Raw genomic sequence first — 26,284 nt, forward strand, 5'->3', positions numbered from 1 at the left:
GCACTACAGGCACCGCAGCCTGGGGAAGTAAGTGAGCAAACTGCTCATGCAGCGCCCTACCACCGTCCTGGTCCGCACCAGCCCTGAGAGCAGCGAGGATCGCCTCCACGTCCATACTCCAGGCCGTCAGGGTACACCTAAGCTCAAGCAGGTAAGACTGTTGGCCGTGTCTGTAAAAAAGAACAGTGACCGGGGTCACCCATAGGGCACCTTATATCACCTAGGGTCTCCCGCCCCTCAATTAACATACCCCAATCAAAACACGGACATGCCCTGAGCATGCACTAACCCACACACATACATGCTCCCTGTCCATTTAGCTACGCTGATTCCCAGGGGCCTTGTCATCTATGGCAGAACTAACAGAAACAAATAAATCTTTTCCTCTTTTTTGGTCCTTAAGGCTCTGGAGGTCAAGTAGCTCTTCAGTCACATTCATTTCATTGTCCACACCTCTCAGAAAAATCAGCAACTGAGCTGTGTCAGAGAGGTCCGTGCTTTCATCACAGGCTATTGAAAAGAAGTCAAAATCAACTCCTTTTGACGTTAACTGCCTCTTAATATCTGATGAAATTTCTTCAATTCTCCGTGCTACAGTGTTACGAGCCAGGCAAATGTTGGAAAACTCTTGCTTCTTCTCGGGACAGATATTCTGCACCATTTTCATAACGCATTCTTTGATAAAGTCACCCTCAGCAAAAGATTTGCAATTTTTAGCAATTAACGTTGCCACCTCATAGCTAGCCCTTGCGGCATATTCATTTGACTCACGGGCTCTTGTAAATAATCGCTGTTGTGACATTAATACAGCTTCAAGTTGCTTCAACTTTTCACTGCGGTCGCGGCCTGTTAGCTTGTCGTATATGCTATGTCTTGACTGGTAGTGTCTCTTGACATTAAATTCCTTATAAACAGCCACAGTATCTTGGCATATCAGACAAACACAGTTATTCCGTATTTCAGTGAAAAAATATTCCACTTTCCACCTGTCCTGGAAGCGGCGTCCCTCACTGTCAACTTTTCGTTTCTTATTTGTAGTTGCCATTATAAAAATTGGCCAGAAGGGGAGAAGTTATGTACAGAGTACAAGGAGCAGATGGTCGCCCTTGTGGCTGTGTGTGGAGATGCAGGGAGAAGGAAAGCCCAAATCTCGTGATGTCTGAGATCTCGCGAGATTTGGGCTTTCCTTCTCCCTGCCCTGACTGATGACATCAAGTCAGCCACTAGTTTGTAGATTCCTGTTTGATACACATTAATAAAGGGTTCATGTTTTACTGAAATCTAACCCTCTGTCAGGATCACAGGTAGGAACCCAGTAGCAGCTCTCGAACATATACTGGCAGCACTTCAGAAAGTGAGGTCAGACAAAATCGTTGTCAGGCAGGTCCAATGGTCAGTAATGGGGGGGGGTGTTGGGGGGGACACAATGTAGCACAGGATTCGGGGGCACAGTAATCTAGCAATAGCCCAGAACAACTGAGCAATGATAGCTGAGTTGTTCTGGGTTTATAAAGGGTGGAACTCCTCCCCCTACCTGCTGCAATCAGTCTCTGCTGGTGTCCAGGGCTCAGTCTTGAAACCTGAACACCTGCGGAGACCAAGAACAACCATATCCGTCTCCACGGCAACCACAGACGCCAGGGAGGCGGTCTGCTGAGTGTGGGGGCCGGTCTTCCTCCTGGTTCGTCTCCCCGGCGTCTGTGGCCACCAGGGAGACGATCCTTGGGTTGCAGGGAACGGTCCCCTATTAGACCGTCTTCGATCGCCGTGGAGACGTGATACCGAGTGCCGAGATCGCCCCCTCGCTTGAGCCGTCTCCCCGGCATCCTTGATTGCCGGGGAGACGGGACGCCGAGTGTGGGCGCCGGCTCTCCTGCTGACAGCCGCGCGATGCGTGACACCCTCCCCTACAATTTCTTCATCAGATGCCCTTGTGGCTGTGTGTGCCGGCGCAGGGAGAAGGAAAGCCCAAATCTAGCGACGTCCGAGATCGCAAGATGTGGGCTTTCTTTCTCCCTGTGCCGGCACACACAGCCACAAGGGCATCTGATGAAGAAATTGTAGGGGAGGGTTAGATTTCAACCCTTGTCTACAGTAACTTTAAACAGGGTTCGAGTTTGACTGTAGACGAGGGTTGAAATCCAACCCTCCCCTATACAATTTCTTCATCAGGTGCTCTTGTGGCTGTGTGTGCCGGCGCAGGGAGAAGGAAATCCCAAATTTTCCTTCTCCCTGCGCCGGCTGATGAGGCCAAGTCCCGCGACGAGAGATCTCGGGAGTTCTGAGTAGAGCTCGGGGACTTACTGGGGGGCCGTAAGTTCCATGTTTGGGCAACTTAGCTGTGGGGCCGTATCAGTCCGGAACGCGGGCCGCAATTGGCCCGCGGGCCGGACTATGGACATGCCTGATCTAGAGCATGAGAGGACATTAAAAGCAACTCATCACTGTGACGTCTTATGATGAAATGGTATTGTAAAGTGTAAAAAGAACCAAGGGGTCTAACAGCGCTCAAGATCTTGGTATAAAAGTAATCCTCCTTTTGGGAAAAAGGTCTCCAAAATAAGTAGCTGGTGATGAGTGTAATGGAGTGAACTAGAAGAGGGAATGACTTGCAGACTTGTGTGTTTTTACATAAATTGTATTTTGTTCAGTATGTTATGGCATTTAATTCTTTATTTTATGTGTTTCTACCCTTCCCTATGCTGTGTGCCGTCCCATAGTAAGATGAGCATGTTATCCCGTGCGCCCTGTAGCTTCCAAAAATCATTCACTGACCTACGTGTGGGGTATTTACATAATCTGGAGATGCAACTGAACACATTTTGGTGATTTCTTGTTGACGCTGTGCATGATCTGCACTAAAAAAGATAATCATTGTACAATTAGTACATGCTGTACAGCATATTCTAATAAATATTGTGTTTTACGTACAGGCTTTATACTTTTTTATGCAGGCTTTATACTTTTTTCCTTATGTTGCATATCACGAGATACTATCCTCCACATCATTCTCTGTGAGTGAACCGTTATATAGAAGGATTGATACATTCTGCCATGAAATACATTGTTGCCAATTGCTGATCACAGTGTTGTTGATTGCCAAATACTTTCAGTGGCTGATGATCTGTTGCTGTGAGAGCGGCAAAGCTTGTCTTGTGAACATCCATTTCTTCTACATACTGGATATAGTAGTAAGAAAAAAATCTAAATCCACCCAATTATTCTCTAAATATCACATGCGCGGATATCAGATATTAAACAAGAACATGCGCATTTGAGTTTTCACCTGTCATAAAGGACCCAGCAACTCTGAGGTTACATAGAGATCACATAATAGGAAATCACGTGATGTCATGTGAGGTATGACACATTTGTGAAACATTTGTCTATAAACAGAAATAAATCATCATGTTCTTCATCCTGTGGAAATTGTGACGACTGTAGCAGAACACACAGATATTTTATGGTTTCAATCATCATTTATTGATACATATATATGATGCTATTAAATTCTTATTATTATCTATTATTATTAATTATTAGTTATTGATTCGAGGCCTCTTGGTTGGCCCTCTGTGGACACTGCATTCTTCATGAGAATTCCTCTTCTTATTTTGTATTATTGAGTTCTTGTCACAGCGCTTCCTGGACCTTCTGCACTGAGCCATTTCTTCACTATCTACCCACCCCTATTTACCTTCCAGAAGTCCTGTGGTGGGAGTGCGAGGCCTATGTCTCATATGACGTCATATTCCGGCGCTCAGCATGAGATGCCAGCACCGCGATCGAGCTAGAGGCATCCCGGAGGAGACTGAGAACCACCGAGCGGTTGCTGAAAATTTCATGAGCGACGAAGCGACGGCCCACGAAGACACCTATGCGGCCTGATGGGCGCCTAATGTGAGCCCACAGCTTACTGCTGTGGTGCCCACACACTGTATGAGGAAATATACAAGCAGGAACTTGGGCGGGAAAAGGATTTTCTCGCACAATGTGCAAGCCACACAGCAGCAAGATGTGGGGCAAGATTTGATGGCCATCGAGCCACTGGGCAACCCTCTGATGAGTGGAACCTTGGGTGCCCCTCTTTTAGGTACACTACTGACTAGTGATATGCTGGAATTATTATTTCTCTCTGTCCTCCATGCCAACAGATTTTATATGCTTAATTTACTGTCAATTTTATTAGAATGTATATACAACAAGGCAACATATACTATATGTTTGTTTTTCTGGCATGTTTGGTTTTGGTATTTGTTCATATACTGTACATATTAGGCTTCTATATATGATGTATATATGTGTGTATATTCCGTATTTGCTCGATTATAAGACAAGGTTTTTTTTCAGAGCAAATGCTCTGAAACATATCCATTGTCTTATATTCGAGGTCGTCTTCTAATCAGACCTCAAATAAAGGTCTGACTACGAGACTAAGATCCAGATGCCTCGCAGCACTGCAGGGGACCCGTATCCTCCACTCTGGCAGCCGGTGGAGGTCTGTCTAATGGGCGCAGTCGACCCCCGCTGCTACCAGCACTTTTCCCGGGGCTTCTATGACGGAGCGCCGATGTATGACCTTACGATGTTCATAGAAGCCCCGGCGGAAGTGCCGGCAGCAGCAGCAGAGGTTGTCTGTGTGCATTGCACCAGCTGCCACCACTACACACCAAGGAATCTGAAGCACAGGGAGAAGTCTAGGGAAGCACTGTAGGCGGAGGGTAAGAGAGGCAAATGGGGGGTATAAGGCCTTTCTGGTGGCATATAGGGGTTAAAAAGAATATCAGGAAGGCAGAGTGGCATATAGGGGGTTAAAAGGAATATCAGGGAGGCAGAGTGGCAAATAGGGGTTTAAGGCATATCTGGGGGGCAGAGTGGCAAATAGAAGTCAAGAGGCATATCTGGGAGGCACAGTGGCATATAAGGGGGTATAAGGCATATCTGGGGGGCAGATGTGCATAACTGGGGGCAGGTTGGCAAATAAAAGGAAATAAAAACAAAAAACGCATTTTTCTGAATCATAGTTTTTATTAACCCCTTCAATCCCCTATAGACGTACCAGGACGCAGGGCCGGCCTTAGGGGTGTGCGACCAGGCTCAACATGAAATGCCGGCACCACGGCAGAGTGAGAAGATGAATGCCTCCCGCTCTCACCGGCAACAAGGAAAGTGTGGGGGGGTGTAGTTTGAAGGGGCAGAGGGGGGTGTAGTTTGAAGGGGCAGAAGGGGAGGGTAGTTTGAAGGGGCGGGGGGGTAGTTTGAAGGGGCAGAGTAGTTTGAGGGGGGTAGTTTGAAGGGACAGAGAGGGCGGGTAGTTTGGGGGGATAGTGAGGGGGGGGCGCCAGAGGAGTAGTCCGCACAGGGCACCACAACGCCTAAGGCCGGCTCTGCCAGGACGTCCAAAAAACGCCTATTAAGAAACCCCTATGGACGTCCCGGTACGTCCAGCCCTTCGTGCAGCGTCAGGGACACATCCTGGACTCCCCACTGACAGCAGAAGCCGGCATGAAAGCCAGTAAGCTGTTACATTGCAAACTGCCCGATCGTGCGATCACGCAGTTTCAAAAGCGCGATAGGGCATTCCCTTTCCGGGTTGCAGGAATATCCTGCCCTCCGATGAGGCACAGAGACGCTGCGATCTCTATGCAGGACTTTGAGGACCTGCATATAATTCACAGTGTGATCGGTGCAGGGGGATCGCGGGGAGGGGAGTGAGAAACCATGTCTCTCACTCCCCCTACCGTCCCGAAACAGAAAAGCTGGAAAAAAAAAGTTAATTCATTTAAAAATTAATATTAAAAAAATCATTAAATTAATAATATAAATAATACTAAAAAAAATTATAATGTGAGCTGTGATGTCATTTTGACATCACTGGCATGTTCAGGAGGTCCCTAGGAGGACCTCTAACCATTTCTGTGTAAAAAAAATATATAAAAAATAAAAAAAAAAATGTAAATTTTTTTTTTAAATATATATAAAAAAATAATAAAAAAATTATTAAAAAACCTTACTTCCCATTGCCCTAGCATAAAATCTAGCCAGTATAACCCTCCTGCCCCCGTTCACAACCCCCAAACCCATTAAGCCATAGGCATAAAAATTATACAAAATTGTACACCTTATAGTATGCGCCCTGGTGCTGGGAAAGTCTGGAAAATCTATATAAATTAGGTATTTCTGAAATCAGGACACCTGAATTGATAAACTTGGAGGGGATTTTCCATCACTTTACCTAATTTTGTGAGGATTCAGATTTTAGGTTTTTTTTTCTAATCTTTGCTAGTTTTTACTAAATTTCTAATTCTAAATTTTCAGCTAATCATCCAACTATGGTATCAAAAGAAGCTCTATCTCTTCTTGAAAAAACAATATATAGTTTACATGGGTACACTATTCACAGGAAAAGAGAATCATCGCAAAAACCGACATACCGCAAAAATGGCAAAACTGCTCCGGGCTTTGATCGTGCGATCACGCAGTTTCAAAAGCGCGATAGGGCATTCCCTTTCCGGGTTGCAGGAATATCCTGCCCTCCGATGAGGCACAGAGACGCTGCGATCTCTATGCAGGACTTTGAGGACCTGCATATAGATCACAGTGTGATCGGTGCAGGGGGATCGCGGGGAGGGGAGTGAGAAACCATGTCTCTCACTCCCCCTACCGTCCCGAAACAGAAAAGCTGGAAAAAAAAAAGTTAATTCATTTAAAAATTAATATTAAAAAAATCATTAAATTAATAATATAAATAATACTAAAAAAAATTATAATGTGAGCTGTGATGTCATTGTGACATCACTGGCATGTTCAGGAGGTCCCTAGGAGGACCTCTAACCATTTATGTGTAAAAAAAATATATAAAAAATAAAAAAAAAAAGTAAATTTTTTTTTTAAATATATATAAAAAAATAATAAAAAAATTATTAAAAAACCTTACTTCCCATTGCCCTAGCATAAAATCTAGCCAGTATAACCCTCCTGCCCCCGTTCACAACCCCCAAACCCATTAAGCCATAGGCATAAAAATTATACAAAATTGTACACCTTATAGTATGCTCCCTGGTGCTGGGAAAGTCTGGAAAATCTATATAAATTAGGTATTTCTGAAATCAGGACACCTGAATTGATAAACTTGGAGGGGATTTTCCATCACTTTACCTAATTTTGTGAGGATTCAGATTTTATTTTTTTTTTTCTAATCTTTGCTAGTTTTTACTAAATTTCTAATTCTAAATTTTCAGCTAATCATCCAACTATGGTATCAAAAGAAGCTCTATCTCTTCTTGAAAAAACAATATATAGTTTACATGGGTACACTATTCACAGGAAAAGAGAATCATCGCAAAAACCGACATACCGCAAAAATGGCAAAACTGCTCCAGGCTTTGAGGTTCCAAAAACCCGTGGGATTGAAGGGGTTAAATATGAAAATATAGTTTACATGTGATATTTACTAGTAAAATGTTTTTATTAGAGGGTAGTCTTTTATTAAGGATTTTCTTTTTTTGCTAAATGAATATTCATTTCTTATAATCAAGCAAATACAGTAAATACATACCTGGAAACTCTCCTGATTTGCCCGGAGATTGCCGGGTGAAGCACCGCTTCTTCGGTTCTCCGGGTCAGGACCGGAATCCTCTGGGTCGCAGGAACGGGGTCTTGACACGCCCCGCTCCCCGCCCATTTTCCCTTTTAAATGGGGGTGTTTTCCCTGCCATTGACGGGAACTCTTACTGACATCAGCAGGAACGCCTACTGTCGTCAGCGGGGAACACCTACTGACGTGAGCGGGGAATGCCCCCGACGTTAGCAGGAACACCCCCACAAGGGATGGCTCCGGGTAGCCGGAGCCCAGAACATATATATATATATATATATATATATATATATATATATTGCAAGAAACTGACCCAGGATTTGGTTGTTAGGCAAAAATATATTTATCTTAACATAGAGTCTGCTGAGCACAGACAGGTGCCTGCAGGGTTCAGTCCCAGGAAACCTAGAAACCTAGAACCCCTTACCTTAAACCTAGGAATGCAGATGGGACAATGTCCCTGAAATTCTTGGAGTTTACTGAAGCAACAATCACTTAAAAAAACTGAGTCTTGATTACATAGAGTGGTGTATTGAGTGGAAGGGTGAATGGACTGGCCAAACTCAACTAAGGTTGAATGCTCCTGCATTCACAAACCAATGTGTATATGTTAAATGGGGGGCATAAGGCATTTCTGTAGACAGAGCGCTCTATGAAATGCCTTTTAACCCCCTTATTGTCACTCTGCCTCCTGAAATGCCTTATACCTCCCTATATGCCACTCTGCCCAATAATATGCCTTTTAACCCCCCTAAATGCCAGAGTGGCATATAGGGGTATAAGGCATTTCTGGAGGCAGAGTGGCACATAGGGGGTCAAAAGGTATATCATGGGGTACAGTGGCATTTAGAGGGTTAAAAGACATATCATGGGGCACAGTGGCATATAGGGGGTTTAAGGCATTTATGGGGCAGAGTGACAAGCCTGGGGGCAGATGTGCATAACTGGGGGGCAGGTTGAAAAATAAAAGGAATTAAAAACAAAATATTTTTCTCAATCATAGCTTTTATTAAAAAAAAATAGTTTACATAGTTTACATGAGTTAACATTTACTGGTAAAACATTTTTCCAACAGGGTCGTCTTATAATCGAGCAAATACGGTAATAAGGGCCACTGTCATGGATACAGACAGCTTTGTTGTAACTGTTTGCCAAGAATGCCAAAGTCAAAATTAAAAGACCCCTTGTATTGATAACATTTATCCTTTTAACATCCATTTGAGATTTAAACTAGGTTTGTGTATTTTTGAGTGAAATTTCATCTGTATGTCATATTATAAAATATATCTTAAAAGTGGTTCTTCTTTGTGAGATGTTGCAGCCCAGAAATGCATGGCCTGACTAGATGGGCTGAAGCGTTTTAAGTGCCGTCATATTCCATCTTTCTGTGAATGGCGCTGGTGTGTAGATGTGACATTTCTGAATGCTAGGTCCACTTTAATTTTTTAAACCAAGTTTATATTCTGATTATAAGCTTTTCATCATATAAGGCACATTGCGGATATCCCAGTTTCCCTTTACTTTTTGTTTCCTTATTCAGTTCTTGCCATCACTGTTTACCCATTTATGTCAAGCAGTATTTCTACCGATAAGACTTTACCATCTAACCTAAAACTGCACTCGTGTACTACCAGTGGCGTCGCCAGGGGGGGCCATGGCCCCCCTACATTATGCTGTGCCCCCCAGTGTGCCCCCCCAACTGAAACGCTATACCATTGACCCGGCCCACCGCCGGGAAACCGGGACATTTGCCGGTGTGCCGACACACTAAACTCCAATTGCAGCCGATGCGGCTGACAGTTTCAAGGCAGCTGTAAAACCGCCTCTGCTGGCCACTTAATGGATTGCCGGCATGCCGATCACTGATTGAGGCTCTTCGTCCCGCCCCTTTGAAGGGGGCGGGCTCTTACGGAACAGTTGCTTGTCACTGCCTGACAGGGAGAAGAGCACGAGGGAGAAGAGCAGCGGTGTTACAGTGGAAGAATGAAGGCCAGCAAAAAAAGTATTTTATTTTAAATAAATAGTGGAGGTGACAGAAGGAGGGACATTAACAAGGGGGGATGCCTTGGCAAAATTAAATAATACACAAAGATGGTGGCTGGGGACATAATTACACATCAGGGTGGTTAGAAGGATGTCACATATATCAATACACAAACGGGGGGGTTAATACACATGGGTATGGGGGCCATTATATAAACCAGTACAAGGGGATGGTGCATCAATACACAAGGGAGGGGGGCTGGCTTGGGGCATCAAATAAATCAATACACAAGGGAGGGGGGATGGCTGGGGGCATCAAATAAATCAATACATAAAGGAGGGGGGGCTGGCTGGGGGCATCAAATAAATCAATACATAAGGGAGGGGGGCTGGCTGGGGGCATCAAATAAATCAATACACAAGGGAGGGGGCTGGCTGGGGGCATCAAATAAATCAATACACAAGGGTGTATTGCAAAAATGCACAAAGGGGGGAGCTGGGGGGGCACAAATACACAAGGGTCAATACACACAAACAACAAAGCAATGTGGAAGGCATTTTTTATACTATTAGTAGGTTATCCCATCCTGATGTGGGGGTCCATGTGGCAGCAGAGCCTGTCCTGGTGTATGTGTTTGGGTGTCAGTGTGGCAGAGCCTGTCCTGGTCATCTGTTTCCTGGCACTTTACTTGCTGTAGAGGGTTAAATAGAACTTTGTAATTTTTATTTATCCAGATTTTGTGGTCACTTCAGAGGACAAAACTTTCTAGGCCTAGAAATCAGTGAGAGGAAAAGTAAAGGTTTTGTGTTATTTACTCTTATTTCAATCTGGATATATTATTAAAAAGGAAACGTAGATGTTGGTTCAGAGTTTGTGAAACTCAATTCTTGATTTCATTATATAGGACGCTATTCCCCTTTGGTTTCACAGGCCTTCCCTGTTAAGGGAGACCAAGTGGTATTCAGCTTAATTATATGCAGCTGTACGCATTAGTGATGTCCGGATCATGAACGAATCGTTCATTTGATCCGGTTCTTTTTAGTGATCCGGATGAGTCGGTTCACTAGACTGAACGATTCGTTTGTAGCGGTTCAGTCTGTGAATCATCATGCAGCTGTAACCTGATCCTAGAGCTGTGAGTCATCTGCAGAGCACTCTGGGGTCAGGTTACAGCTCATTAATTCTCACAGGAACGATGACTCATAGAGTCAGAGATTCGTTCAAAGAGTCGAATGATCCGAAGAGTCGAATGAACCGAAGAGTCGAATGAACCGAAGAGTCGAATGATCCGAAGAGTCGAATGATTCGAATCTTACAGGGATCCGGATCTTACAAGGATCCGAATCTTACAGAGATTCGAATCATTCAGAGAAAATCACTGATACCATACTTTTATAAATAAATACATTAATAATGTTCACACTGCCCCCAGGATTTAGATTCCCCTGAGTTTGCCCCCCTTTACCTATAACTGCACCTACAGTTAACTTTATTAAATTAATTAAATTAACCCTCAATCATCAGCATAAAATTAACCCTTATACCCCATCAACCATAACTGCCCCTGAAATTAACCGTAAAGATCCCATTAACCATAACGGCCCCTGAAATTAACCCTAAAGACCCCATTAACCACAACGGCCCCTGAAATTAACCCTAAATACTCCATTAACCATAACTGCCCCTAAATTAATTGCATGTACTCCAGATAAATTACCTAATAAATTGGTATGGTTGATGGGGTCTTTAGTGTTAATTTGGGGGCAGTTATGCTTAATGGGGTGTTTAAGGATAATTTAGGGGCAGTTATGCTTAATGGGGTCTTTAGTGTTAATTTAGGGGCAGTTATGCTTAATGGGGTGTTTAAGGATAATTTAGGGGCAGTTATGCTTAATGGGGTCTTTAGTGTTAATTTAGGGGCAGTTATGCTTAATGAGGTGTTTAGGGTTAATTTGGGGGCAGTTATGCTTAATGGGTCTTTAGTGTTAATTTAGGGGCAGTTATGCTTAATGAGGTGTTTAGGGTTAATTTGGGGGCAGTTATGCTTAATGGGGTTTTTAGTGTTAATTTAGGGGCATTTATGCTTAATGAGGTGTTTAGGGTTAATTTGGGGGCAGTTATGCTTAATGGGGTGTTTAGGGTTAATTTGGGGGCAGTTATGCTTAATGGGGTCTTTAGTGTTAATTTGGGGGCAGTTATGCTTAAAGGGGTCTTTAGTGTTAATTTGGGGGCAGTTATGCTTAATGGGGTCTTTAGTGTTTATTTGGGGGCAGTTATGCTTAATGGGGTGTTTAGGGTTAATTTGGGGGCAGTTATGCTTAATGGGGTGTTTAGGGTTAATTTGGGGGCAGTTATGCTTAACGGGGTGTTTAGGGTTAATTTAGGGGCAGTTATGCTTAATGGGGTGTTTAGGGTTAATTTGGGGGCAGTTATGGTTAATAGGGTGTTAAGGGTTAATTTTAGGGGCAGTCATGGTTGATGGGGTGTTAAGGGTTAATTTTAGGGCAGTCATGGTTGATGGGGTGTTTAGGGTTAATTTAATGGTGAGGGTTAATTTAATTAATTTAATAAAGTTAGCTTAAGGTGCAGTTGCAGGTAAAGGGGAATGTAAATCCTGGGGGCAGTGATTATGAATGTATTATTTATAACAGTATGGTGACATTCTCTGAATGATTACAATGCCAATGAAGGCAGAGAGTCGTTCAAAGATCCGGATCTTACAATGATCCGGATCTTACAATGATCCGGATCTTACAATGATCCGGATCTTACAGTGATCCGGATCTTACAGTGATCCGGATCACTGTAAGATTCGGATCCCTGTAAGATCCGAATCTTTGAACGACTCTCTGCCTTCATTGACATCACTGGAGGCAGGGGGGAGGATTCATAATGAAAGGGGCGGGGCCAATCGTTAGTGTGCCTGCACGGAGTTACTGGAAAACAGTAACTCCGTGCAGACACACTGAGTGATCCGAAGATCCGGATCATGAATCGGATCATTTCAGTGAACGAATCGAAATGATCCGATTCACTTTAATGATCCGAACTTCCCATCACTAGTACGCATGTTGTTATCTGTGATGAGGTGTTCATTTGGTGACGCAGTGCTAAGATGGTTGTGTTGCATTAATGGCTAAAAGTTTTGTTGAAGTTTCATATTTCGTTTTCAAGAATATTGTTAAGAATAATGCTATCACTGTTTTGTTGCGCTGAATAAAACTGGACTTTTTCATCTAAAAATTTTTGCAGTAGCAAATGTTTGATTCCATTATGTATAATCTCCTTAATTTATTTGGGCCTTTTAACTTTTTTGATTTCTGGGATTTTAATAATGTGATAAAAAAGAATGATTTATAGTTGTTTGGATGTCAAATAGTGTGTCAAATTCTGTTGATCTATATCTGCTATGCTATGTTTCCATACATTATTTATGTATACCTGCAAATACAGGTTTTTTTTGTCTTATTCAGTTGCATGTGCTGTTTCCATGTGTTGTTTATTTGATCTATACCTGAACTACAGGGTGTAAGTAAAAGAGCGGTATGGTTTAGTGAATGAGGGGACAAAGGGACTCTGGGGATGATTACAGGGGAGAGGACCTTTCAATGTGATGGTGCAGTCAGAAGGAGGGAACGCTGCACTGACTCTCACAGTCTTCCCCTGATCTGCAGTCAGTGTGGCAAATATATTGGCAGCAGGGTCTAATATTAATATATATTGGCTGCAGGGGCTAATATTAATATATATCGGAAGCCGGGACTAATAATATATACTGGTAGCAGGGTCTAATATTAATATATATCAGCAGCAGGAGCTAATATTAACATATATTGGCAGCAGGGGCTAATATTAATATTTATTGGCAGCAGGGTCTAGTATTTATATTCATATTGGCAGCAGGGTCTAATATCGGCAGCAGGGGCTAATAATATATATCGGCAGTAGGGGCTAATATTAATATATGTTGGCAGCAGGGTATAATTTTTATGTATATTGGCAGCAGGGTATAATATAAGTATGTATCCGCAGCAGGGGCTAATATTAATATATATATCCGCAGCAGGGGTTAATATTAATATATATCAGAAGCAGGGTGTAATATTTCTATATATCGGCAGCAGGGGCTAATATTAAAGAATGAAAAATAACTGCCAGTTTAGCTGTTATTTTGAAATCATATTTCAATCACGGTCTTTACTTCAAAGAGATAAGTGCATATTATGTAGTTAAAAATGCACGTCTAACGTGTGTATGTATGTATGTATATATACATATATATATATAGTGTATATGTACCGTTTTATAATTGGCCCCCCTACTTTGGTCCCTGGCCCCCCATGTGCCCCCCCTAAATATGAAAGCTGGAGACGCCACTGTGTACTACCACATGTTCTTACAACAAATCGTTTCTTCCCTTCATTTTCTTTCTTACTTTTTGTCTCATGTTTTTCAGTTAGAAAAAAGAAAATATTAACGATCTTTTGTTTTCTACTTGCAGGAGTCTTGCACTTTGTGGAAATCACCGCCGGGGTGTTGATCTGTGTTGTAGCATCTTACGCAGTTATTACTGGGTACACATCCGCAGCTGGCTTTAGTACTTTCAGTATCGATTCCACATACAGTCCTTTTGAAGGCAATGAGCTACAGCAAGTGCGGGAGATGGACATGCAATACACTCAGCTGAGGGCACCAGGAGTTTATGGCGGAGTGGTTTTCAGCATGCTGCTGTGTGCATTTACTATTTTATTCCTGATTTTGGGGGCTAAACCATTACACAGTGTCTCTGTGCGAATCCTCTTTGCAGAACTGATTTTTGACGCTCTTGCGTTCCTGGCGTATGTTGTTGCAGTCGGACTTTACCTGCACTTTATTAAGCAGGTAAACTCAACTGAAATCTGCAAGGCTAAAGAGAGAGAGTTTATGCGGGCCGTGGCTACACCTGGATGAACTGTGAGGTGCAAGGAGGGGATGCAGCTGTTGCTATATTTGGCCTGATTGCTGCTTGCCTGTACCTTCCTAGCACAGTATTGTGTGGTCTCTATATCAGAACTGGGTGCGACTTTAAGAAAAATCATCTGCATTATGAATGTCCTCCTGAACCCTGCAAGCAAAATGAACCCAGGGTTCGATCACGGAAAGAATTAGATTCACAAAGGTTTCATCCTAGCACATTGATATAATAATATATAACAAACAATTGTGTAATTTTGTGCTATATCCTTACTGCCAGTGTTACGTGAAAGAATTTCTCATTTTATTATATGAGTGTGTTATACAATCTCATATACATATACAATATCATAGAATAAAATTTATTTTAATTGAGGCTTACAACATTTAGCTGCTTATAGGTAAAGGTTTTTTAATACCCGTTTGTAATCATGTGTAAATTATTGTAAATATGTAAACTGTTTTTACATAGTGTGAAATGTATGTCTTTTTCAAATAAAGTCAGTAAAAAATACTTTTCTTGTTGAGCTCTGAATGAGAACTCCAATCAAGCCACTACGTATGTTTATGTCATAAGAATTACTTACTATAAAAGATCTACAAGAATGTCCACAATCTCTGCTAGTTGTGTATGTTCAGTTTCGTAAAACAATGCACACTGTGAACATAAAGTGTGTAACCACAGCTAGTCTCAGCAACAAGATGCTAGCAGTCATGTGTTCTTCCTACAGAGACCAGGCCGAAATGGTGGCACCCCTTGGATCCCTTTACTAGGGGCAAATCATCCTACTGGGACCCATATCCATGTGCCCCCTCTTTTCTTCCCTGATGTCTTTCATTCTAAGGGCAGAGGTTTTGGTGCACATGAGTGTACCACTATGTTTTACAGACTTTAAAACTCACAATAGCTTTTAGATGAAAGAGTAAGGCAATGCAGAGAGTGTATTTATAAGTTAAATTGTAAACACACGTTGTGAAAAAACATAATGGTGACAAAAAAGGTGGATTTAGTCAATGCGTTTTTGACTCGGGTGCCATTAGGTCAAGCACTGGCCCTATGTATTACAAATGTTGTCTGATAGATGGAGGTGCTAAAGCATTATTGTAAATGGGATGTTTGCATGAAATCATCACATTAAAACTTTGCAAAAAGCAGAAGTAATGTTAGTACATAAAATGAAAAACATTAAATACATTAAAGCTAAAATATTCAAAATAACTATAAATATATGCAATTATGTTATTTCTGTTATGCGGGACCTAGGACAACACGGATAATGCACCCACAATGCAGAGACGGTAGCGTAGCACAGCACAACGGGTATAGGAAGTTCCACGGTCGAGGCAGGCAGCACAGGAGCAAAGTCGGTATACAAGCCAAAGTCGGGGCAGGCAGCACAGAATCGAAGTCAGGAAACAAAGCCAAGGTCAGGTACACGTAGATCAATCAGAATAAAGTAAATCACAATAACCCAGAGATACACACAAGTGACTCTTTGAACGGGCACTGCACTAATGGGACAGGAGGTTTAAATAGGAAGAAGGGCGGGAAAACTATAGAAACCAAAAAGAAACAAATGTGCGAGACGTCATCGCGACCGGCGCACACTAATGGCGTCGGTGCGATAACAAAAACAATAAACAAAACGGCATCTGCGTGTGCTACACCCGCGAGCGCCGCGGGTGTGCCACACCGGCAGATGCAGTATAAGTCGAGCCCCGCGAACGAGTCGCAGCGGCTCGTTCATTACTACGGGTGCATCGTGGGCATGCCACGGCGGCTCGCATGTTATCATGCGTCCGTCGTGAGCGCGCCACATCGACGCGACCCTCCCTCTGTGCTCGTGCCGCGCGCACAGTACACCGAGAAGACGTGCGCGCGGCACGTCCTCTCTGTGTACGTGCCGCGGGCACGTCACACTGAGAGGACGGGAGCGCGTCATCGCGCAAGCGCCGCCCACCAGCGGCAGACCGGCGAGGGACCGCGGCGGACACGGTAGGTATCACAATTTCAAAGTGAGCCAGAGTGTGCCTCAATAAGGTTAGAGGAGGAAGTATTTTAACTAACTTTGTCACTGCGGCTCAGGTTCTCTTCTCTTAACAAACTGAGCTGAGCAAGTAATTGGACATGAGCCCAAACAGGCTCACTCAACTTTCATCTACTATTAAGAGGTGTTTTGCCACAACAGTATTGGACAGATTCCATAGGACATGTTTGCAGATAGGTCTTTTTTTTATGGGATTGACAATCCTGGCCCGAAATAAATATGCAATCATGAACTGAAGTATTCACATGTTATTCCAACTGGAGCAAATACATGGTGATGATATAAAAAAAAAGTTGTCATTATTAAGAATGTGGTTGGAATGGGGGCCCCTGGACTTATATGGAAAGGTTATGTTTTTTTTATCTATACAGAAGTTTGCTTGTTGAGTGTATCTGTTGTACTTTGGTCGCAGTCAAAGTCCCCTGGCCAGCTCAGAGTTGTAGCACAGAGAACTGTTGACCCGGAAGTTTGCTTGGTGGGGTGTTCACAGTGTTTGAAGGGTTGGCAGCTGGCAGGTTGTTTGGAAAGTGTTGGCAGCTGGCCTAGGAAGTGAAATAATAAATAATAAAGCTGTGCCCAACTCCCTACCCAAAACTTACAGTGTCTAGTGTCATCATTTAGTAGGAAAATGTGGGTGGTAGGCAGTGGCATATAGACCTAATCAGTCAAGGAAACTGTACCAATGTAACCATGTAATCTGTGAAATGATCAGCTTGGTCAGAACGATTAATAGACCACACTCAATAAAGTTTCATTGGTTGGATTTTAGGGCTCTTATAGGAGTACAAGAAAAGTTACCTAAAACCCAAATTCCTTCAGAGATGAGCCTTTGATACTGATGTTCCACTTACTCTACTGGATGATTGAGCTTGTACAATCATAGCCCCCTTTATAACTCATTAATGTATATTTATAAAATGTATTGGCACCCTTATAATGTAAGACATTTCAGTAAATGGACATCTGCTTTCTCTTCTTACTAATGGTGTTTGGGAGATGTTTCTAGAGGTTGCATCTTAAAACACTGTTCCTGCACACCACTAAGTAATAATAATGGTAAATCACCACTAGCAATTGAACCCTAAGATTTTTTAGATATCACCTAAGTGTAGATTGTCTTCTTTAAGTGTTGTTACTGTGCAGCAGGGTGTTTACCCTTCATAAAAAAAGAAATTAAAATAAATTATAAAGAACTTAAAAAAAACTCCCCCTAAATGTTTTTTTTTCTTCAAATGTAAAAACTAAAGTAGTTATCTGAGAAAGAATGCAACAAAAACAAAACAAACATTTAATCTGAATCAATTTCGCTTGCCGTGCACAAGTCTTCTGGTCACTTCCCATCATTTGGTACATGTGTATCAGAGATGGTGAGTGTAGGAGCTGCATGATTTTCTCAAGGCTCAATGTTAATGCGCCAGGATCTTCAAGCCAATGTGGCACGTAGAGACTTGTGAGACAGGATGCAACGTGAAGTCAGAGTGTATGCATGTGTGTAGTGCCTGTGTCTGTTAGACAGTTTAAAGCTTAAAGCATCCAATCAAATCAAATGATCAGGTATGCAACTGACCGAGACTTTCCAGTCCAGTTTACATATGCACATTTATACTAACACACATTTACAAATACACACTCATGCTAACACACGTACACATACATGCTAACAAACACACACACTTTTGGGGAAGATTATAATTTGTGAAACTCTTACTATAACTACCAAAATTTATTAAAGATATCTTCTAAATCAAGACAAGTTCTTTAGTGTATATATACTGTATATAAACACACACACATTTGCCACTTGCCCTAGCACTGTATAGTTATTATAGCTTCTATGTAGAAAATGTATTTTCTTAATTGATAAGACTTTTTAAAATTATTTTCATACTAAATGTGTAGGATTTTTTTTTTAAAAAGTCTTCATTTTTCTGAAACAAAACCAAAATATAATTTGTGCCATAAAACTAAAGGAGAGAGGGGTAACTTATGGTTATTAAATGAAAACAAAAACAAAAAAAAAAGCCTTTATGTCACCATAAGACTAATTTCAGATTTAAAAAAATTTGGAAACGTATAGGGCTGCTTAATTTTTTTTTTTTAAATAGTTCTAATTTTTATTTTAGCTCAACCTACTACACACAACACCCTGACTCCTTATCATACTACCTAGCGGTGAACAATAGAATGATCCTAGTCACCCAGCCTGACACTAAGTTTACTGTAAATAAAGGAAGTATTTCTATATGTAAGCAGGACTTCATTAGCATTGTCATAAAGAATCAGCACAGTGTAGTGTTTGGGCACAGAAAGTCATCCAAAATATCATATGACAACAATGAGACCCACAAGTACTGCATATTTAGTAAATTTTTCAGAAGAAAATATATTATTTATTATATACAAAGATAAAATCAGCTTTGCCCTGAGAAAGCTGTCAATCAGCGAAATACTTTGAGTTGACAGAACCACAAGGAGAGACGTAACCTTTGAGTGTCATTTTCCAGTGGATCTGCATTTGTTTTTAGACGAATACCTTAGTACTGTTCTCGGTTTGTTATGTTACCATCTGTGGCACCGAGTGTTACACGGAGCATCGCTTGTGAGTACACGCTGTATCGCATCTTTACATAAATACTGTGTGTGAGTGAACCATTGTATAGAAGCATCGATATATTCTGCCATAAAATACGTTGTTGCCGATTGCTGTTGATTACAGAATTCTTTCAGTGGCTGATAATCTGTTGCTGTGGGGGTTATGCAGAGCTTGTATTATGAATACCTATCCTCTCTACATACTGGCTATAGTAGTAAGAAAAATCCATAACCGCATAACAAAAATATATAAAAAGTATATCATTTTTACACTTCGATAACAAAGTGCATTTTTAAACTTCTTCTGCAGATATTTACCGCCAGATAAAAAGTGCCAGGATTTTTTTTTCCATTTTCACAAACACACTGCAGTGCATTTTTTTAATACAAGAAACCCCATTAGGTTGTGTATAGCATTATTCTCTACATATTACATGCACAGATATTTTAAGATGAAAAACTAAAACATGCGCTTTTGAGTTTTCAAATTTACTAAAGAGGAAAACTGCTGAAGTGTTATGCATATAAAAATAAAAAATCTATGAAAACAACTGTAGATTCTTTATAACGGCAAATCCTAACTGAACCTTTGTTGGTTCCATTCATTGTTTGAACCATTCAATGGCACTCAAGTTTGCCAAGGAATTGAACCTGTCATCAAGACCGATAAAAGATATCACATAATAGGGATTCAGGTTCACAGTAATAAAATTAGTACATCTCTGAAACATTTGTCTACAAACAGGAATAGCTGTGCATCATAATCCAAAATCATCATGTTCTTCATCCTGTGGAAATTGTGATGACTGTAGCAGAAAACACAGATATTTTATCACTGCAATCATTATTTATTGATACATAGATATGATGTTATTAAATTCTTATTAATTCTTATTAATTATTAGTTATCTATACGAGGCCTCTTAGTTGGCCCTCCGTGGCCACTGCTTTCTTCACGAGAAATCCTCTTCCTATTTTGCCTGGACCTTCTGCACTGAGCCATTTCTTCATAAAAGTCATGGTAGACAGAAATCTTGGCTCCAGTTAGATTGTTTATCCGTTCCATGTGGCTGTGGAACTCTGGTCCATGGGAAGCATCCTTCTCTGTGATCATCAGAAGGGCGTGGATCATCTCATGAAGCAGCGTTTGCTCCAGATCTCTCCTCGGCCTCAAACTCAGCAGGGGCTCACTAAGGTGTATGGTGCACAAATTTCTGCTTTTGTCATAGCGACAAAGCCCAGCAGCCGTAATCATCCTCCGATTCCACTTCACCTCCACGTGGGTTAACTTTCCCCAGAAAAAAAGGTGATTCAGTTTTAAGAACAATTCACGAATATTGTCCGTGGGGTCCAGAAACTCCCAAAATGGGTCAACCACTGAACTCCCCTCTGTTTTTAAAGAATCCATAACAGTAGGGATCTTCTGAAATAGCTCCAGCTCTCTCACACAAGAGTTATAACGGTGCCGATAACAGAATGGCACAATGTCATCACAGTGCCTTGATTCCCTAGCTTACTGATGACATCATAGTAGCTGCCATAGTAGCACTGAATGTTTACACCAAAATAAAAATAAAAAGCTAGGTTTAAAGGGTCCAAACTTGTTGTTATATGTGCTAAGAACATTGACAGGTTAATAAGAAAGGGTGATTTTTTTTAGATATAAAAATTAGGTATAAAAATAAAGTTGTGTGTGTGTGTATATATATATATATATATATATATATATATATATATATATATATATATATAAGGAAAAGGAGAAAATGTCAGTAAAGGATAATTAGAATAAAGACAAATGAAGGACATTATATAAATGAGGATGAAGATCTAGCCAACAGCCTAAAAAATACTTCTGTTGATTTCTTCAGAGGAAGATGAAGGGCCGTTATAAAAGAAGAATAGGGAGACATGTAAAACATGTGTGTTCATAATGGAATACTAAAATCTACAAAGTAAAAACAGACAAATCCATGGGACCTGATAAGATGCAGCCAACGTTATGTAAAGCTTCGGTAATCCTGGCAGACATTAGAAGACTTATTTAACCAGTGGCTACTGACAGGAGTAGTTGGCAATTGTAGAACCGCTTTACAAAAGAGCTGCAGGGAAGACTTGGTCAACTATACACCAGAACATCATTATTTGGGAAATGAATGGAAACCATGTTAAAGGATAGGATTTTAATTCTCTGAATGTACATGGTTTGCAAGGTCAGAAACAGTACGGGTTTACTGCTTCTTTTTGTGCAAGTAACCTAATTTTTTTTGACTGGGTCACTAAAATAATAGACCAAGGAGAAGCTGTTGTTATAACCTGTCTAGCATTTACCTTTTCAAATCAATGTCGCCTCCAGCTTTCATATTTGGGGGGGATGCACATGGGGGGACAGGGATGAAAGTAGGAGGGGCAATTATAAAATGCTACATGTACACTATATATATATATATATATATATATATATAGGCTTTAGACATGCATTTTTAACTACATAATATGTACTTATCTGTTTGAAGTAAAGACCTTGATTGAAATATGATTCAAAAATCACAGCTGAACTGGCAGTTATTTTTCATTAGACCCTGCTGCCGATATATATTAATATTATACCCTGCTGCCGATATATATATATAACTATTAGCACCTGCTTCTGATATATATTAATATCATACCCTGCTGCCGATATGTATAAATATCAGCCCCTGCAGCCAATAGATGGCATTATTCTTACAAATAAAATGTATTGGAAAAATCCAAAAGTCTACCATAAAGTTATGCAAATAGCTGGTTTTACATAAACATGACTCTCTATATCAAAGTTACTTCACATGTAGTTCTTTAATTTAGATAATGCTGAAGAAAGGTGTGAATGATTGCAGTTTAGGAAACATAATGGCACAATACAATTACTTGGGAATGGACATTAATTTTGCTATGTCTAAATAATATTATGTGGCTTAGAGTAACCAATAAAATAATTATGTTGTATTAACATTTTTCAACTAAAACACAATTTTTCCCTATTTTACTTGTAAACATGTTACAAAAGTGTGCTTGACTGGCTGGAGGGGGTTGTGTCAGAGGAAGCATTTGAATATAAAGGTAAGTAAGAAGATGGAAAAGAGAAGGAATAGCAAACATAAAAACCCAAGTCACAACAATCTGACATCTAAGCTCATAACTTTTATAAAGTAAAAATAGGTATAATTTAACAGAGTAAAAAAATGAAATACAGAGCATATATATATATATATATATATATATATATATATATATATATATATATATATATATATATATATATTAACATCTTTAGTTCTGTTTAAGCAATGCCCCTCAAACACCTTGTGTAGCCCCTTGGGAACTACATCAGAACTATGGGATGAAAAATGGCATTTGCTGGAAGGAGAAGTAAGTGATCACAACTGAAAACTCTCCTGAATTTGCTAGAGGTTTGGTTATCACATCTGATGACCGTGCCTGGGAGCATCTGCAGTAGCTCTGTCCTCCTGGTTCCACTAATTTCTCACCTTGCCTATTTTGGTCTTGCACACCCACTCCTAACTACTATATAGATGAGAATATTATTTACATTCTGGATGGAATCCTTCCATGACCAGTCTGTGCCACATACCTTTGGCACATCAGAGTGTCAGACAAATGAACCACTACAGTAAAAGTGGTGGAACAAAGCATTGCAAACAGAAATCCATGGTAGTGCAGAAGAAGAATGTGACCCTGCTTCATAAACTCTTCATACATGTAAGGTCATAAAGGAAGATTTATTTACCAGTATCTGTGCAGTAATGCAAGAGCAAGGTCCTCTTCTTCTTTGTATGTGATTTTAAATTTACTCCACTGATTGTAACAGCGCTACAGAATCTGCAGGCACTATATAAATAAATGTAATGTCCCCAGGATGTAGTGACTGCACCTTCACAAACCTGATGCATACAAGTGTCCTATGAATATATGAGCAGAATATATGGGTAAATGAATGTATGGGGAAAGGAAGCTCACTAGGGTTATAAACGCTCTGTAATAAAATGCAATCACTCACAACAGCCCTTTGCTTTGACTAATGAAACGTGTGTGTGATCTATATATAGTTTACAGACACATTAACCCCTTAAGGACAATAGGGGTTCTTACTCGTAGTATATTGTGGGACAAAGGCTCTTTTAACATTTTTCAGTGTTGCTGTTTAGCTGTGATTTTCTTCTTTCTCATTTCGTGCTCCCACACATATTATATATTGTTTTTTTCAGGACAAACAGGGCTTTATTTAGTTACTATTATTTTTATCATATCATCTAATTTACTATAAAAACAAATGATAAAATGTGGTGATTTTTTGTAAAGAAAATTAAGTTTTCTCACTTTTTGAACAAAAAAGCTTTTACTCATCTGCAAAAACTAATGAAAAAACCTGCTAAATAGATTCTACTACTTGTCCTGAGTTTAGAAATACCCAATGTTATGGGGCAATAAATACCAGTAGCGTTTTGCTATTTCAAAACCATTTTTTCCCCAAAGCTGGTCATTCTGCCCCATGTGCCATTTCGGGTATCTTTGAAGCCGGCCAATGAAATTTACCCCATCAAACCATATATTTTTTAAAAACTAGACACCCCAAGGCATTTCAAATGCTGATATTTTAACCCTTTCCATGCACTAATTCTACCACTAGCCTTTGTCAAACTTTAGGGTAGTAAAAATGTTTTGTATTTTTTTCATACACTTTGTACTTCAGGTATATATTTATCGCTCCTGGTATATGTCCGTGTCAAACAACACCCCAATATGTGTTCAGTAACATTTCCTGAGCAGAGTGATACCCCACATGCATGGTTTGTTGGGTTATTTGGGAGATAAAAGGCCACCTTTGTGAGGTGTGTATTTTTTTGCCATCTAGACATCTGGTCACTCTGTGCCCATATCCCATACTTGGGACATCTTTGAAGCCGGCCAATTCGATTTACCCCATCAAATCATAATTTTTTTTAAACTAGGCACCCTATGGGCATTTATAATGCCAATATTTTAACTCTTTCCGTGTGGGAATTTTTTGGGAAGATATAGCGCTAATTGTAGGACTTGTGCGTAAAAAACTTATACATATATATCTATATGCACTTTTTTCGTGACAGTAGGGATTTATTTTTAGATGTAACCATAAATTTTTTATTTTTTTTTCTATACACTGAGGTTGCGTAGCCCCCTCTGAGGCTACATAACCTCAACGTATAGTTAAAAAAACGTCATTGCCTCAATGAAGAGGCAGGCTGGAATGCGTGATTGACAGACCAGTGACTTCAGTCACTGGTCTGTAGTTTAACCCACCGATCACCGTGATTCACTGTGAATCACGGGGATCGGGAGGTTGTGAAGCCCCCCCTGGAGCATTGCAGGCATGCCTCAATGAAGAGGCAGCCTGGAATGCCCCTCACCCGATTTGCATCGGGTTCGGGGGGTTGACAGACCAGTGATTTCAGTCACTGGTCTGTCGTTTAACCCACCGATCGCCGTGATTCACTGTGAATCACGGGGATCGGGAGGTTGTGAAGCCCCCTCTGGAGCATTGCAGGCTTCCCTCAGGGAAGAGGCAGCCTGGAATGACCCTCACCCGATTTGCATCGTGCTCGGGGGCGTGTTTAACAGATCGGTGATTTACATCACCGGTCTGTTGTTTACACCTCCAATCTCGGTGATCGGAAGGTTTGAAAAACTTTTTTTGGGGTTTGCCTGAACAGCCTCACTTGTGAGGCTTCCAGGAAAACCGCAATGCCGCCGATCGCTGCGAAAATGCCGCGATCACCGGCAAATATCGCGACCAAGTACATGTACGGGCATTGTCACTAACGCATCGCATCATCGCCCCGTACATGTACGTGGATTGTCGTTAAGGGGTTAAGAGTGATAAGAACTATTTGTATGTTCTACTATCATCAAACTTTTATTAACGTTGGTCCAGTAGGATTAACCTAGAAGATGTAAATACATTTGCCCAGGTTTGCATCATGTGTGCTTTCGTATCTGTCTGGTGGAATTTTGGCAAATTAACTATTTAATACATATAGCTTTTCTGATGTCCTTCTTGCAAATGCATAATATATGCGTGGTATTCTTATTGCCACTTAATCCTAGCATTTGCTCGGCAATCCTTCCGAGGTGTGGGGGCTGTCAGGCTTTTGTTATGAAGTAATATTTGCTATAGGTACTGATGTATGTTTTTCTTGTATTGATATATGAGGTCACAAGGCAGTTCATGATCAGGAACCTGTAATCGCACATCAGAATGGTATAAAATGACCTCACCTTCCTAACATCCTATTCTATCATCTTCTGTGATGAGTTGGCTTTGATTGCAAGAGAAGTATTTGTTGGCCTGCTGGGTCTTAATTCTCCAAATAAACTAACACAAAACTACAATAAAATGAATACTCAGATTAATTCCCAGGTTTAAATGCTCAGTGAGCATATTGTTCTTTGTTGAGCCTGTCCTAGTGTGTGTCTGGGTGTCGGTGTGGAAAAGCCTGTCCTGGTGTGTGTGTTTGGTTATCTGTTTCCTGGCACTTAATTTACATTAGGAACTATTTCATTTTTACGTATCCAGAGATAAAATGCCCTCCTGAATTTGTAGTGACTTCAGGGGACAAAACGTTCAAGGCCCTGAAATCATTTAGTGGAAAAGCGCTCCCCTGGAAAATAAGGAAAGGGGGAATATGACTGCTGGCCCAGGTCAGGTCACTGGGAGGTCAGGTTAGCTTTAGCCCTCATTGGTTAGTGGGGCGCAACATTGTTGCATGTTAGGGTGTAAAAGTGCAGGACAAAGGCAGTCCTACCTCTTTTCCTGCCTGGAGCCTAAGGTCAGGCATTGTCCCACCCTCCCTCCCTATTTTACGGTACTGTACTTTTCATTGTGCATGTGTTTGTTTCTGTTTCTTTGTGGTTCTTTTGTAGTCAGCATGGAAGTGGTGACATCTGGAAGCTGCGCCCGAATGGGCTTGGGGAGGCGGGTCCAGCGGGTGGCTGATGGCACCCGCTGGGCCAGAACTCTTGGTATCACGTGGTTTGTAACCGCCTGCTAGGCTTAGGTCTAGCAGCTGG

At 41.1% G+C, this 26,284-nt stretch overlaps 2 pseudogenes; both read left to right on the forward strand.

Annotated features, from left to right (window-relative positions):
* The first annotated feature begins 46 nt into the window (after positions 1–46).
* LOC149302533 (MARVEL domain-containing protein 3-like) lies at positions 47–25,080 on the forward strand (annotated as a pseudogene).
* Positions 25,081–25,899: 819 nt separating this feature from the next.
* The window catches only part of LOC149302534 (MARVEL domain-containing protein 3-like), a 31,149-nt pseudogene continuing 30,764 nt past the window's right edge, over positions 25,900–26,284 (forward strand).

Source organism: Sceloporus occidentalis, unplaced genomic scaffold, assembly GCF_023333645.1.
Source record: "Sceloporus occidentalis isolate IW3139 unplaced genomic scaffold, rSceOcc1.0.p SCAF_18, whole genome shotgun sequence".
NCBI classification, from domain to species: Eukaryota; Metazoa; Chordata; class Lepidosauria; order Squamata; family Phrynosomatidae; genus Sceloporus; species Sceloporus occidentalis.